General features: G+C 44.8%; 1 long non-coding RNA gene across 1 annotated transcript; it reads left to right on the forward strand.

The window, feature by feature from the left end:
• The first annotated feature begins 4,068 nt into the window (after positions 1-4,068).
• Positions 4,069-11,800, forward strand: LOC137847068 (uncharacterized). The gene is made up of 2 exons (XR_011090776.1): positions 4,069-4,454; positions 11,456-11,800. It is a non-coding gene; the product is annotated as an uncharacterized lncRNA (long non-coding RNA).
• The last annotated feature ends 3,953 nt before the right edge of the window (positions 11,801-15,753 follow it).

Consider the following 15,753-nt stretch of genomic DNA (forward strand, 5'->3'; position numbering starts at 1 on the left):
GGAAAGGAAAGGAAAGGAAAGGAGCGTAAAGGAAAGGAGCGTAAAGGAAAGGAGCGTAAAGGAAAGGAGCGTAAAGGAAAGGAATGGAGCGTAAAGGAAAGGAGCGTAAAGGAAAGGAGCGTAAAGGAATGGAAAGGAGCGTAAAGGAGCGTAAAGGAGCGTAAAGGAGCGTAAACGAGCGTAAAGGGAAAGGAAAGGAGCGTAAAGGAAAGGAGCGTAAAGGAAAGGAGCGTAAGGAAAGGAGCATAAAGGAAAGGAAAGGAGCGTAAAGGAAAGGAAAGGAGCGTAAAGGAAAGGAAAGGAAAGGAAAGGAGCGTAAAGGAAAGGAAAGGAGCGTAAAGGAAAGGAAAGGAGCGTAAAGGAAAGGAGCGTAAAGGAAAGGAAAGGAAAGGAAAGGAAAGGAAAGGAAAGGAAAGGAAAGGAAAGGAAAGGAAAGGAAAGGAAAGGAAAGGAAAGGAAAGGAAAGGAAAGGAAAGGAAAGGAAAGGAAAGGAAAGGAAAGGAAAGGAAAGGAAAGGAAAGGAGCGTAAAGGAAAGGAAAGGAGGAGCGTAAAGGAAAGGAAAGGAAAGGAAAGGAGCGTAAAGGAAAGGAAAGGAAAGGAGCGTAAAGGAGCGTAAAGGAGCGTAAAGGAGCGTAAAGGAGCGTAAAGGAAAGGAAAGGAAAGGAAAGGAGCGTAAAGGAGCGTAAAGGAAAGGAAAGGAGCGTAAAGGAAAGGAAAGGAAAGGAGCGTAAAGGAAAGGAAAGAAGGAAAGGAAAGGAGGACGTAAAGGAAAGGAAAGGAAAGGAGCGTAAAGAAAGGAGGAGTAAGGAGCGTAAGAGGTAAGGAGCGTAAGGAGCGTAAAGGAGCGTAGAAGGAAGGAAAGGACAAGGAAAGGAAAGGAAAGGAAAGGAAAGGAAAGGAAAGGAAAGGAAAGGAAAGGAAAGGAAGGAAAGGAAAGGAAAGGAAAGGAAAGGAAAGGAAAGGAAAGGAAAGGAAAGGAAAGGAAAGGAAAGGAAAAGGAAAGAAGGAAAGGAAAGGAAAGGAAAGGAAAGGAAAGGAAAGGAAAGGAAGTTTTGAGTTTGTCATAAATAATGTGGTAGCCCTTTCTGATCCTGAAAGAACCTCGTTGTACATGTGATCTTTATGCCATAGATGAGGAAATGGCATTGGCATTAATGCCTTTTTTTTTCCTCATTATTTAACAGTGATATTAATGATAGATCTTGGGGTCCCTGGTTTTTCTGTGTTGAGTTGGAGGAATTACTTGATGTTATAGCTGGATCCCTCTCAACAATTTACCCAAATGCTTTGGTGTCTGGGTAGGTCCCTACTGACTGGATGCTATCTAACTTTATAGCCTTCTACAAGAAGACCATGAGGGAAGACTCAGGAAACTACAAACCTGTTAGCCTAACCTCAGTCCCTGTAAAAGATATTAAGAAGTTATTATCCTGGGGCACACTGAAATGCAGTTAAAGAACAAAAGCTATTATCAGGCATAATCAGCATCAAGGAAAGTCTTGCCTTGGTAATTTTATCTCCTTCTATAATAAGGTTACCTGCTTGGCAGATCAAGGGAAAGCACAGGATGCAATCATTCTGGATTTTTTTAAGGCATCTGACAATGTCCCTTACAGCATCCTTCTGGGTAAATTGTCCAACTGTGAGATGAGCAACAGCATGTTGGGTGATTGTTGTAGTTTAACCCGGCCAGCAGCTAAACACCACACAGCCATTCGCTCACTCTCCCCCCGACCTCTCTGGGATGGGGAAGAGAAACGGGAAAGTGAAGCCTGTGAGTTTAGATAAAGACAGTTTTATTAAGACAGGAAAATAATAATAACAATAATAACAATAACAACAAATAATCCAATAATGATGATAATAGTACTACTAATAATAATGTGTATGAAACAAGTGATGCACAATGCAATTGCTCACCACACGCTGCTACCGATGTCCAGCCTATCCCTGAGCAGTCCGGCCCTCCCACCTTGGCTAGCCACCCCTATATATGTTTAGCATGACGTCAGATGGCCCTTTGGCCAGTTTGCGTCAGCTGTCCTGGGTCCGTCCCCTCCCAGCTCTTGCTGCGCCCCTAGCCTGCACACTGGCAGGACAGAGTGAGAAGCTGAAAAGTCCTTGGCTTGGTGTAAGCATTGCTCTGCAACAATTAAAACATCAGCATGTTATCAGCACTCTTCTCATCCTAAGCCAAAACATAGCACCCTACCAGCTACTAGGAAGAAAATTAACTCTGTCCTAACTGAAACTAGTTTGAGTCGTGAAGAATGGGGCTACATCTGGCTGGCAACTGGTCACAAGCAGTGTTCCCCAGGGCTCAATTCTAGGTCCAGTTGTGTTTAACATTTTTGTCAATGATCTGGATGTAGAAGTGAAGTGAAATGCATCCTCAGCAAGTTTACTTATGAGACTGAACTGTTTACTCTCTGGAGGGACAAGAGTCCTTGCAGAGGGATCTAGATAGATTGGAGCACTGGACAATAAGCAACAGCATAAAATCCAGCAAAGGAAAATGCCAGGTTCTGCACCTGCAGAAAGGGGAATTAAGAACCACAGACAAACTTGGGTGTTCAAAAGAATGAAAAATTTCAGCTTGCATTGATTTATTAACTCACCTTTAGGTTTCATGTATTCCTGGAATGATATCTGACTTTAAAATTGCTCAATGTTTATGATGTCATAATTCTGAGAAGCCTGTATTCAGGCATCACTCATTTAATACAACATTTCACAGTGTATGTTAGTGCTTTAACATATATAGATTAAACTATTCTGCTTGGAATTCTTCAAGTTTAGTCGTTCAAGTTCAGTATTTTCTATCTCAAGGTGGTGGTAAGGAGGTTTCTCTGATCAAAAACAGTCACTGAGACTACCTCCTCTTTACCTTCTTAAAATCTCTTTTAAATAATAATAATAATAATAATAAAAATAATAAATCAAATGAATGCTCTCAACAGGAGCTCAGAAAAAAACGATATTTGAAAGGAATAAACTGCTGCACATGTTCTGTCCTTCAAACAGCAGTGAAATTTCAGAGTTAGCATGTGAAAATACCAGATAGCATAATTTGAATTATTTTTTTTCACCCATGTTCCAAGTCCTTAGACCTTGGTCAATCACTTCAGAAGCCTAGTAATACCTAGAGAAATAATGGATGTAAAAATCTAAGAAAGGTACAGAGCCAAAACCATTAAAACAATATTTATGATTAGTACTGGTGACCAGAATGGTACAACTCCATTTCTAAGTGATTATATGCACATGAGTAACATTTCACTATCATGACATTTCTGCTTTGCTAGAAAGGCAGCATCTGAATGTCACCTCCAACCCACCAAGGAGCTAAGAAAAATAAGCACGTGTGAAGAAGTAACATACAAGTCACTAAGCATGCTCAAAATTGCATCTCTTCTTCTGTTTTATTAATAATGTATAACAAGATCACAGAATCACAGAATTTCTAGGTGGAAGAGACCTCAAGATCATCGAGTCCAACCTCTGACCCTAACACTAACAGTCCCCACTAAACCATATCCCTAAGCTCTACATCTAAACGTCTTTAAAGACCTCCAGGGATGGTGACTCCACCACTTCCCTGGGCAGCCTGTTCCAATGTCTAACAACCCTTTCAGTAAAGAAGTTCTTCCTAACATCTAACCTAAAACTCCCCTGGCTCAACTTAAGCTCATTCCCCCTCGTCCTGTCACCAGGCACGTGGGAGAACAGGCCAACCCCCACCTCACTACAGCCTCCTTTAAGGTATCTGTAGAGTGCGATAAGGTCGCCCCTGAGCCTCCTCTTCTCCAGGCTGAACAAGCCCAGCTCCTTCATCCGCTCCTCGTAGGACTTGTTCTCCAGGCCCCTCGCCAGCTTCGTCGCCCTTCTCTGGACCCGCTCAAGCACCTCCTGTAGTGGGTTTACGTGGCAAGGTTTGGTAGCAGGGGGCCATAGGGGTGGTTTCTGTGAGAAAGATCTAGAAGCCGCCCCATGTTTGGGAAGGGCCCCGTTGTTTTCCAGATCTGAGGCCAATAAGCGATGTTGTTTTGCGCCTCTGTGAGAGCATATTAAGACAGGGAAAAAAACGCTGCGACACACAGCAGCCGGGAGAGTCAAGGGAGTGAGAAACAGCCTTGCAGGTGCCAAGGTCAGTGTAGAAGGAGGGGGAGAGGTGCTCCAGGCGCCGGAGCAGAAGTCCCCTGCGGCCTGTGGTGAGGACCATGGTGAAGCAGGATGTCCCCCTGCAGCCCATGGAGTACCACGGTGGAGCAGGGTTTCACACTGCAGCCCGTGGAGGAGACCACGGTGGAGCAGGTGGCCCTGCACCGACGGAGGCTGCCGCCTGTGGAAGACCCCTGCCGGAGCAGATTCCGGGCCGGACCTGTAGCCCGTGGAGAGGAGACCACGCAGGAGCAGGTGATCTGGCAGGAGCTGCTGCCCGTAGGGGAGCCAGGTTGGAGCAGTTTGCTCCTGAGGGATGGACCCCTGGTACGGACCCATATCTGGAGCAGTTCTGGAAGAGCTGCTGCCTGTGGGAAGCCCACGCCGGATCAGTTCATCAAGGACTGCATCCCGTGGGTGGGACCCCACAGCACAGGGGACGAGAGTGACCGAGAAGGAGCGGCAGAGAAGAAGTGCTGTAGACTGACCATAACCCCCATTCCCCCTTTCCCCTGCGCCGCTCGGGGGGAGGAGGTGGAAGAGGGTGGATGGGGGGGGAGGCGCTTTTGGTTTCTTTCCTTTGTTTCTCACTTCTCTAGCTTGTTAGTAATGAGCAATAAATCTTACTATCTGTCTTCTTATGCTGAGTCTGGTTTGCCCGTTACACTAATTATTGCGTGATTTTCTCGTCCTTATCTCAATCCTTGAGCCCCTTTCACATATTTTCTCCCCATTCCTCTTTGAGGAGGGGGAGTGAGAGAGCGGCTGTGGTGGAGCTCGGCTGCCCACTCGAGCGGAACCACGACACCTCCATGTCCTTCTTGTAGCGAGGGGCCCAAAAGTGAACACAGTACTCGAGGTGCGGCCTCACCAGAGCCGAGTACAGGGGGACGATCACCTCCCTAGCCCTGCTGGTCACACTGTTTCTGATACAAGCCAGGATGCCATTGGCCTTCTTGGCCACCTGAGCACACTGCTGTCTCATATTCAGCGAACTATCAACCATCACTCCCAGGTCCTTCTCTGCCTGGCAGCTCTCCAACCACTCATCTCCCAGTCTGTAGCTCTGCTTGGGGTTATTGTGCCCCAGGTGGAGGACCCGGCACTTGGCCTTGTTGAACTTCATGCAGTTGACCTCAGCCCATCGGTGCAGCCTATCCAGATCCTCCTGCAGAGCCTTCCTACCCTCGAGCAGATCGACACACGCACCTAACTTGGTGTCATCTGCAAACTTACTGAGGGTGCACTCGATCCCCTCGTCCAGATCATCGATGAAGATATTAAAGAGGACCAGCCCCAGCACCGAGCCCTGGGGAACGCCACTAGTGGCCTGCCTCCAACTGGATTTTACTCCATTTACCACGACTCTTTGGGCCCGGCTATCCAGCCAGTTTCTAACCCAACAAAGCGTGCGCCAGTCCAAGCCTAGGGCAGCCAGTTTCTTGAGGAGAATGCTGTGGGAAACGGCGTCAAAAGCCTTGCTGAAGTCAAGGTAGACCACATCCACAGCCTTTCCCTCATCCACCAAGCGTGTCACTTTGTCACAGAAGGAGATCAGGTTCATCAAGCAGGATCTGCCTTTCATAAACCCATGCTGACTGGGCCTGATCGCCTGCTTGCCCTGCAAGTGCTGCGTGATGACACTCAATATAATCTGCTCCATGAGCTTCCCTGGCACTGAGGTCAAACTGACAGGCCTGTAGTTCCCCGGGTCTGCCCTCCGGCCCTTCTTGTAGATGGGCGTCACATTTTCTAGCCACCAGTCACCTGGGACCTCCCCCGACAGCCAGGACTGTTGATAAATAATGGTAAGCGGCTTGGCTAGCTCCTCTGCCAGTTCTCTCAGTACCCTTGGGTTGATCCCATCCGGCCCCATCGACTTGTGCACATCCAAGTGCCATACCATATTATAATTGTGTTGTTTGTTTTTCCTGGATAAGGTTTACCGATGTAGGGTGCACTCATGAAATTTGATAGCTGTTTTCAGTTATTCCTGATCTTCGCCTCATTGTTAGTTTTCAAAGATATTTTCAAAAAACAAAAAAATCAGCTTAAAGCTAATTTATTTTTATGGAGGGGGGGCTGCAGTGCCTAACTGCTTCTTAATGTAAACGCACTGCATAGCATCTAGAAGATTTTGATGTGGAGTCTTAGTTCACTTAAACTGTTGTTTTGTGTGTTTGCTTGCTTTTTTTTGTGGAATTGAAGAATTCTTCAAACATCCGTGGTTTTATTGCAACTGTAAACTTGTAGTCTGTAAAGTGCTATAGACATTTAAAAAAAATGTAGCATATTTATATATATAAAAAAATACACACATGCAAACTTGTTTGATATGTGCAATAACATGATGTGAAGCTGTATATATCTCTAGCAATACACAGACTAAAAGGTGAAAAGTCTCAGCAAGGTTTCTTAATGTGCTTTATTTCTAATATGGCACTGTAAAAAACATTGCTACTGAGTTATTTCTTCTTTAACTATATCACCTTTCTATCTACTTCAATAAATTTCAGTCAAATCATTTCAGTTTTGTGTTTCAGTTAGAACAGAGTTAATTTTTCTAGGTGCTCCAGGCACCAGAGCAGAAGTTCCAGCCATTCTTACTTTCGTCTCGGTAGTCAGGAGCACTTGGAACAGTCCTTCCCACTCAGATTCCAGTTTCAATTCTCTCCATGTTCGCATCAGAACATAATCTCCTGCTTGGAATGGATGGATCAAGACTTCCAAGCATGGGGTCTCAGTCCACGGGTCCTGAGAGATGACAAAGAGGATGACAGCCCGAGTATATAGTTCTTAAGAAAAGCATCTTTTGTCTCAAACTGAGGGAATTCATTTCCTTTGTCCAGGTACAGCAATCCAAATAATATTTCGTATGATGAAACTCCCACATCTTTTCTTGGTGCAGTTTGAATTCGGAGAAGTGCCAAAGGTAAGCATTTCGTTTGGGGAAGCTGAGTTTCCAGAACTTAGTCAATTGCTTCTTTACTGTCTGATCCACTCCACCCCTTCAGAAGAGGAAGGATGCCAAGGAATGTGAAATTTCCACTTTATTCCTAGAGTTCACATTAGCCCTTGCAATATTTCTGACATAAAGTGATTTATTTGATCAGAGTCAATATTTTCAACAATTCCATACCTGGCAGTTATTTGTTCCAGAATTACTTTAGTTACTATGTTCGCAGTAGCAGATACTGAAGGGAAAGCTTCCACCCACCCTGACAAATAATCTGCCAAGACTAATAAGTATTTAAATCTACCTACTCTAAGGAGTTCTGTAAAATCTACCTGTACATTTTGGAAGGGTTGAATTCCTGGTTCTCACCCTCCTTTGGGCTGACTGTGGATAATTTTTGTATTTAATAGTATGTCCTATTGACATACTATACAACTCCTGTATACTTGTTCAGCCAGAGTATATAGATTCCTACACATACATATTTCCATAGCACAGCATCACATGTTGCTTGAATTCCCCAATGACCCTCTTGATGTAAAACAGTTAATATTTGCCTCATTATTACTTTATTCAGCATTTTTCTCCCATCAGGGAGTATCTGCTTTCCTTTGGACTTTGTGACTCTTAATTCCTTTAAAACCTCTTTCTCTTAAAACTTTTTAGTTCTTTTTAGTTTTGGGTAGGGGTAGTTCAACAGTTCACTGAATCCTCTCTGCATTTATTCTTCATTCCCCCTCAGACACTAGGTGCCCTAAATATTTGACTTCTCTTTCTACGAAAGTTAATTTATTTTCCAATACTTTCAAGCCTGTTTTCCCAGAAAGTTGAATAACTTGTTAGTAGCTTCCTTCACAACTGTTTTCTCCTGTCCTGACAATAAAAGATCATCCACATATTGTAACAGTAACACCTTCTCCAGAGGCTGGAATTGCTCCAAAATTTGTTCTAGAACTTGCCCAAATAAATCGGTGGTCCTGTAAACCCCTGAGGTAAAATTGTCCATCTGTATTGCTGCTTCCACCCCATTTCAGGGTCTTTCCACTCAAAGGCAAGCATATCTTTGCTCCCAGGGTCTGGGAGCACCCCATTAATAATACTGTTATTCCAGCGTAAGAATTTACTATGTGAATGCCCAATTTCATTATCAAATCCTTTCCCAACAAGTTAGTCCCTGCCTCGGGCACATACAATAATTGCCCAGTGATCATTCTATCCCTAGTCTCAGCTTGGTGTCCCTAAAAAGTGGCACTGTTATCCCAGTCCCTTCTACCCCCATCACATTTAGGGTTTCATTAGTTAATGGAAGCCTTAATACTTTACAGGCCAGTAAAGTATAAAAACCTAGCTGCCTCAGTGTATTGGGTTCACTTGGCAAGGTTCTGGTAGTGGAAGGGGCTGTAGTGGTAGCCCCTGTGAGAAGAATCCAGCAGCTGCCCCATGTTAGATAAGGGCCAGTTTCAGCCGGCTCCAAAAGCGCCCACCGCTGCCAGAAGCCAAGCCATGAGCAATGCAGTTTAAATCTCTATGACAGCACATCCAAGAAAAGGAAAAAAAAATGCTGCACAACAGCAGCTGGGAGAGTGAGGAGTGAGAAACCTCCCTGCAGGCACCAAGGTCAGTGCAGAGGAGGGGGAGTGCAGCGCAGAGGTGCTCCAGGTGCCGGAGCCAAAGTCCCCTGTGGTCCACAGAGAGGCCCCTGGTGGGGAAGGCAGAACCCCCGCAGCCCCTGGTGTACTGCAGTGGAGCAGATCTCCACTCTGCAGCCCGTTTAGGAACAGCCCAACAAGGTCGGCAACCCATGTGAGGGACCCCACACCAGAGCAGCTCTCAAAGAGCCCGTTTTTCACTGCCCATGGAGAAACCCACACAGGACCAGCCCAAGAAGGTCGGCACCGCACAACAGAGCAGGGGGAAGAGTGACCCTGAAGGACCAGTGGAAACGAAGCACCACCCGTGCCACTCAGAGCAGGGAAGAGGTGGAAGAGAGTGGATGGGGGAAGGTGCCTCCAGCTTGTTTCTTTGTTTCTCACTGCTCCAGCCTGTCAGCAATAGGTAATAAATTTTATTAATCTTCCTATGCTAAGTCTGTTTTGCCCATAATGATAATTGTAGAGTGATCCCCACTGAGGTACACTTGAGGAACCCTTGAGGTACACTTTTTCATTTATCAGGGAACTAGCTTTCTGAGAAGCCCTGACTCCCCTATTTTGAATTTATAACAGTAATCTCTCCTCCTTCTTCCACTCCAGATACTCCTATTTGAAGTGGCCGGACTGGCCACGCTTAAAACATCTTCTCAAAGCCTGTCCCTGCTAGGATTTAGGCTGCAACACAGGTAGCTTTCCTTGTCTGATATTCCTCTGTCTCTCTTCGTCTCCTTTCCATCCTGGGCCCTCAGTCTCCACCTCTGCCTCACTACCCAGTACGCTGTGAATACCATTTGTTTTGCTCTCTGCTTTTCCTTCTCATCTCCCCTCCTGGCATACACCTTCATACTACCCACACTGTTCACTACATCCTCCCACCTTCTGGAGCTTTTTCTGTATATCTGGCCAGGTTTTAATCACAAAAAGAACTTCCAAGAGCCTTTGGGCTACTGGGTCCTCAGGATTCATCCCCGAGTACTTTCTAATTCTGACCCCATCTCTCACATGATTTCTGTGTTGTGGGTTCTTATTATCGCAGTTAGATAAGCAGATATTTTTGCTCTATAAGAATTTTGGAATTACTTTCGGCCTGGAGGATGTTAGTTCTTTCCCATTTTTGCATAGCTGCCTGACAAATCATTCCCCTCCTAAACATTCTTTTCCAGGGAGTAACATACTCAAGATTGACATTTTCCCCCTAGGAATATAAATTAGGCCTTAGAAACAGATTTGACTGTTCCGCTAGGCCCTCAATTAAAGACTTCATTTCCTTCTTAAAACTTCTAACCTCTCTGCCAGTAAGGGGGGAATGGCACCAGCCCCGCATCAGCCCTGCACCTGGCCCCCCAAGACCCCCCCGCCTCCACTCCTGCTGCTCCACACTCCCTGGCGAAACTTCTCCAGGGACAGCATCAATTGCAGTCCTTGTCTCCCCTTCTGGAGCACCTGCCACTGCCTCCAGTGCAATATTAGGATTATAGGGAGCATAACTTGATTCCTCCTCTGAAAATGGAACCTTATTGTTTACATATAAATTTCAAGCCTGAATTTTCATCAGACCCATATTTTTGCCAAAATACTGAAGTTCCTTTTATTGACTTGGGTTGTTTTTCCAAATCCTTATCATTATCTCCAAAGGGCTATCTTTAGGCACAATCCTGGGATCTCCAACCCCACCCTGCTGACTCTTGGAACCCTTAATCTCCAGCTCTTCCTGACGTGCTGCTGTGGACTTTACCACCCACAGGGTACCACACGCCTTCTCCTAGGATTAGGACAGAGGTGGGGTGTACTGCCAAGCACCTCACTTCACTGTGCTCAGGGTACTGTACACCTAAGGGCCCAAACCCCCCAAGACTCTCTTTCACTCCTCTCCTGTCTCTTTTGCTTTGTCCCTCTCCAGCCAAGGGGACTTTGTTCATCCCTTCGCGGGACTACAGAACCTCTCTGATCAGGACTCCACACTGGCTTTGCACTAAACGTTCTTCACAAAAGAGCCACCCTGAACCCAACCCGAGGCAAGATATGGTAAAGTTTCCCTTACCTCGGTCCATGCACAGCTTCCCGGTCCGAGTTATCAGCAGTAATCCCAGTGCCTGTTCCTGATCTGGGCTGAGCTATCTCTGGGCTGTGTCTGTGTATGGCAGTGCTGGCCTCCCTTCTCCCCGGAGCTTCACAGAGCCTGTCTTCAAATTAACAGTCTTGGTCTTTTGCCGGCCGTACCGAGACAACCCACCACCCCCAACAGGACCACTGAAATCACTGGGGTGCACCTTCCTGTCTGTGGTGACAAGAAATCTTCGGAAGGCGACAAGATCCTGGACGAGCCCCCAAACTGTGAGAAAATACTCAAATAATTTTCTTCAGACAAGATCTGTGAAGCTATTTTATTTGCAATTGCAATGGCGGGCGTCCTGTCAATTAGGAGCACATTTTAGTAAACAAATCATAACAGTTTATTCCCTATTACCCTACGTCTGATCACCTCCCCTGTTTCCTCATTGGCTGAGTACTACAGGTTCACAAGCTACTCGATGCTCCTCTATACCATATATGTACAATTTTTCTTTTTTTCAACCCTTTAATTTCTCCTTTCTTATGTTTTGAGAACTTGTGATCTTTGTTTTACTGTTTTCACACTGCTCATCCTGTTTTTCTTAAGCTTCTACCTTATTTTGGAACAGTGAGGTTGGAGCAGTTTGCTCCTGAGGGATGGACCCCGTGGTACGGACCCATATCTGGAGCAGTTCTGGAAGAACTGCTGCCTGTGGGAAGCCCACGCCGGATCAGTTCATCAAGGACTGTATCCCATGGGTGGGACCCCACAGCACAGGGGACGAGAGTGACCAAGAAGGAGCGGCAGAGAAGAAGTGCTGTAGACTGACCATAACCCCCATTCCCCCGTTCCCCTGCGCCGCTCGGGGGGAGGAGGTGGAAGAGGGTGGATGGGGGGGGGAAGGTGCTTTTGGTTTCTTTCCTTTGTTTCTCACTTCTCTAGCTTGTTAGTAATAAGCAATAAATCTTACTATCTCCTTATGCAGAGTCTGTTTTGCCCGTTACAGTAATTACTGCGTGATCTTCTCGTCCTTATCTCAACCTTTGAGCCCTTTTCAGCATATTTTCTCCCCATTCCTCTTTGAGGAGGGGGAGTGAGAGAGCGGCTGTGGTGGAGCTCAGCTGCCCACTCGAGCGGAACCACGACACTCCTATTGTTCTTTTTACACCAATTTACATACTGCACTCTTGAGTTTTTCCCAACCCAACTTTGTTTCTCACAGTGTGACTATGTTAATTCAAACATATTAAGTATGTTGAGCCAGAGCAAGTTGGCTTTAATAGCATTTAAGAGCCCAGTCCTGTGATTTTGTTAGTTTTAGATACCAACTGACTTTACCAATTACTACTACTTACTGATCAAAAAGTATGTGATATGAAATTCTTGCTATGCATTATACAATACAGTTGCATTGCTGCATGAAGGACGGCCGAAAACATGACAGACACCAGCATGGTCAGATCATGCTCTCCCTTTATTACCCGAATAGCCTGACTTTAAATTTAACAGGGGCGGATAGTGTCTCACACAAAATTATTGGTCAAAAGCACTCAGACAAATAACTGCAGGAAAACAACCCCACCTGCAAGAAATCAACCCCCTTGTGATTAGCAGTCACGTAGATTTTGTCCTTGAAGCCAGCTGCCGGCAACAATATTTTTTAATTCCTCAACCGGGCGATATGGGAACAGTGTCAAGGGAACTTCTCATAGTCGTCCTGGTAGCTTGGTTTGCCCAGCTGAAGCAAGTCATGGCCTCCTTGCTGTTTCAAAAATCCCCCAAGAATTCCCCCTTTTTGTTTTTGAGCAAACCAAGCCCAATGTAACAGTTTTGCAAGTAACCCTTTAACCACATTTATTACAATACAACACGCAATGATGATTAACACCACAAGAAACAGAATCCTTAATCCCTCTTTGATTAATCCCAGTAACCATCTATGCATCATTTCAAACAAATCAGTGAGTCATTGATAGAAAGGATTGATACCATACTGAATCTTTCCCATGTGCTCTTTCAGGAAAGTAATGGATTTGTGAATTGACTCACTATGATCAGAAAGGTTCAAACAGCACATTCCCTCAAAGTCCTCACACCCATGCCTTTGAGCCAAAAGCAAGAAGTCAGTAGCAGCTTGGTCCTGTAAGAGCGCATGTTGCAGACTATTTTGATCTGGTAACATCTCCTCAAGTATTTCTGTCGTTGCATTGGCTTGCTTCTCAGCCCTGCATGCCAATTTTTCTAAATTATTAAGTGTGGCCACAGATGCCACTCCTGGCACGAAAATTGCCAATGCCGCTCTAGCTGCAACACCAAGTAATTCAACACTATCTTTGCAATCCGGTGTGAGCAATGCCCATTTATGTCTGATGATCTCACACAACTGTGACAAGCTAGGAGCAAACATAGTAAGTTTACCTAAGTAACATGGACCTCCGATAGCATTTGCAGCGATACCTTGCCAGGCCCTATCCCCGCAAATCATAAAAACATCAGGAGGTAAAGCCATAGCTGTATGATTGTTCCAAACGCTATAGTTGTTACCCCTTGTCTCCGCGCCATAAGCCCCTAAACCCTGCCTAGCAGTGTCATTGTAACCACAGGTGTTATTTGTATTTCTATACCCATATGGCCCTTTCCAAGTTCCTGTAGCAGGATCTCGGTAATTCATTCTTATTTGTGGTAACACATTTGGTGCTGGTCTATTTATTGTTTGAAAATGAATACTTGCAGGAGGGTCTTCTCGGTCACCAGTCAAACATAAGTGATTCAAGACAACCAATGCCTTGGACACTCACTCATCGATGTCCTTGATTTCTTTTAATCTTGCTAATTTTTCCTTTGAAACCTGATGTGATCGTTCGACCATCACTTGGCCCGTGGGAGAATATGGAACACCGGTGATATGCTTTACTCCCCACATTTTCATAAATTTTCTAACCTTTTTGCTAACATATTCTGGACCATTGTCCGTCTTGATCTGCTGTGGCACTCCCATAATGGCAAAACACACCGTCAGATGTCTACACACAAGGTATGCTTTTTTTCCCCCCTGCGCCCTATGAATCTTGAAAAAGTATCAATACCCACACGCACATATCTTTTAGTACCAAATTCCAGTACATGCGTTACATCCATTTGCCATACCTCAAGTGCCTTAACACCTCGTGGATTAATAACCAAACCTAACCCTGGTCCATGATGACTACAGGAAGGGCACGCTCTTACTATTCCTTTCGCCTCTGTCCAAGTAAATCCAAGCATTCTTCGAAGACCCTTTGCATTCTGATGGAACATTTCGTGCGACACTCGCGCATGTGGAAAATCACTCTCAGGCCCCTCTGTGACTATACTCACCAACTTGTCTGCTTGTCAATTACCTTCTGCTAACCCAATCGAGAACTGACGACTACATATATGGATAACACAGTAAGGTGCAGTTCTCCCCTGAATGGCATCTTGCAGCTGCAGAAATAATGACAACAATCTGTTCCTCTTAGTTTGCCGTATCAAGGCATCCTCTATCCGGTTTACCACGTTGACAACATACAGAGAGATATTAACATACAACATACAGACGATATTAATCGGCTCATGCATCCAGCATTGACAAGCCCAAACAACTGCAGACAGTTCCAATGTTTGCAATGAATCCCCTATCTCCTCCGGAATTATGTATTTCTTCCAACTTCCATTCTCGTACCACACACACAGCCTTCCTACTTGCTGCACCTGCATCAGTGTATACAGTGCGACCCACCACTGGTTGGGCTAAAAGCCGTGGTACTACCTGCCATTTATATGATCTTATAACTTGCCAGAGAGGCCCCTTTGCAGTTCTGGAATGTAGTTATCCCGGGTAACCTAACACAGCTTCCTGTAGTGGAATGGATTGCTGTAAACACCATTCCAAATGATCCTGAGTCATCGACAGACTAATATCTCCTGGTTCCTGCCCGCTGATCTCAATACTCCGAGAGCGACCCTTACGTACTAACTCTGCGACAGCTTTTGCCCATGTTTGAACACTCTTTTTTGGCTGAATCGGTAGGAAAATCCATTCCAGAAATCGAAAATGCTTCCCTATCATTACACCCTTGCTATCACCTGCTTCATTTATGCCATTCTACGCGTGCTATTAATGTCAGTGGCATCCTCCTGATACTGTTTCTGTCTTTGGCGTCCCTTACTCTCCCCCTTTTCTTTTTGCCACTGACCAAGCACCACAAACAGATGAGACACCATTGCTTACCAGTAAGGAGAGTGCAACTCTCCTTATATATAGCAGAATAACTGCTATATATATGCTATATATATAGCAGTTATTCTACGAATACAAAATACTACTGAAAATTTTCCAAGTATTAATTTGTATAGCTAAAAGCATTGTCTCCTTTTTTCAAAGAGGTGAATGGAAATAGTAAATGTAGAGTTTCATTCTTAAAATGTGTGAATTACTATAGATTTCTGTGTAACTTCTTCCCCCAGCTCTAGCTAGGTTTAGAATGGTGATGCAATGAGAAAGTGAATACATATTATTAATGTCAGAGGGACAGGAATATAAAGTAGTCTTGCTCCTGTGATTCATTGAAAGCTTGTTTTCAGATATATGCGTTTTCTTTGAATATACAGTATCTTCAAATAGATGACATTCTGAGCTGCTGTTTTCTGTGTGTGCTTGTTTTCCCAACTTAGTGCTTTCAAATTCCTGAGGTAAACTAGCCTGAGCAAACCAGAGGAATTATCATCTCCCCACAACAGCACTTAAATTATGTAGTAATTCTAATCATAAAACATGATTATTCTTGTAAATGGTAAGCACAGTTGTGCAGTACGATAAAGTTTAAAAACTGCTCCTTTAGTCTGTTGCCACTACCACACTAGATATGCAAATAACAAAGAAGCAGATCAAGTTGATGAAGAATTTCAC

This window comes from Anas acuta, chromosome W (assembly GCF_963932015.1).
Source record: "Anas acuta chromosome W, bAnaAcu1.1, whole genome shotgun sequence".
NCBI lineage: Eukaryota > Metazoa > Chordata > Aves > Anseriformes > Anatidae > Anas > Anas acuta.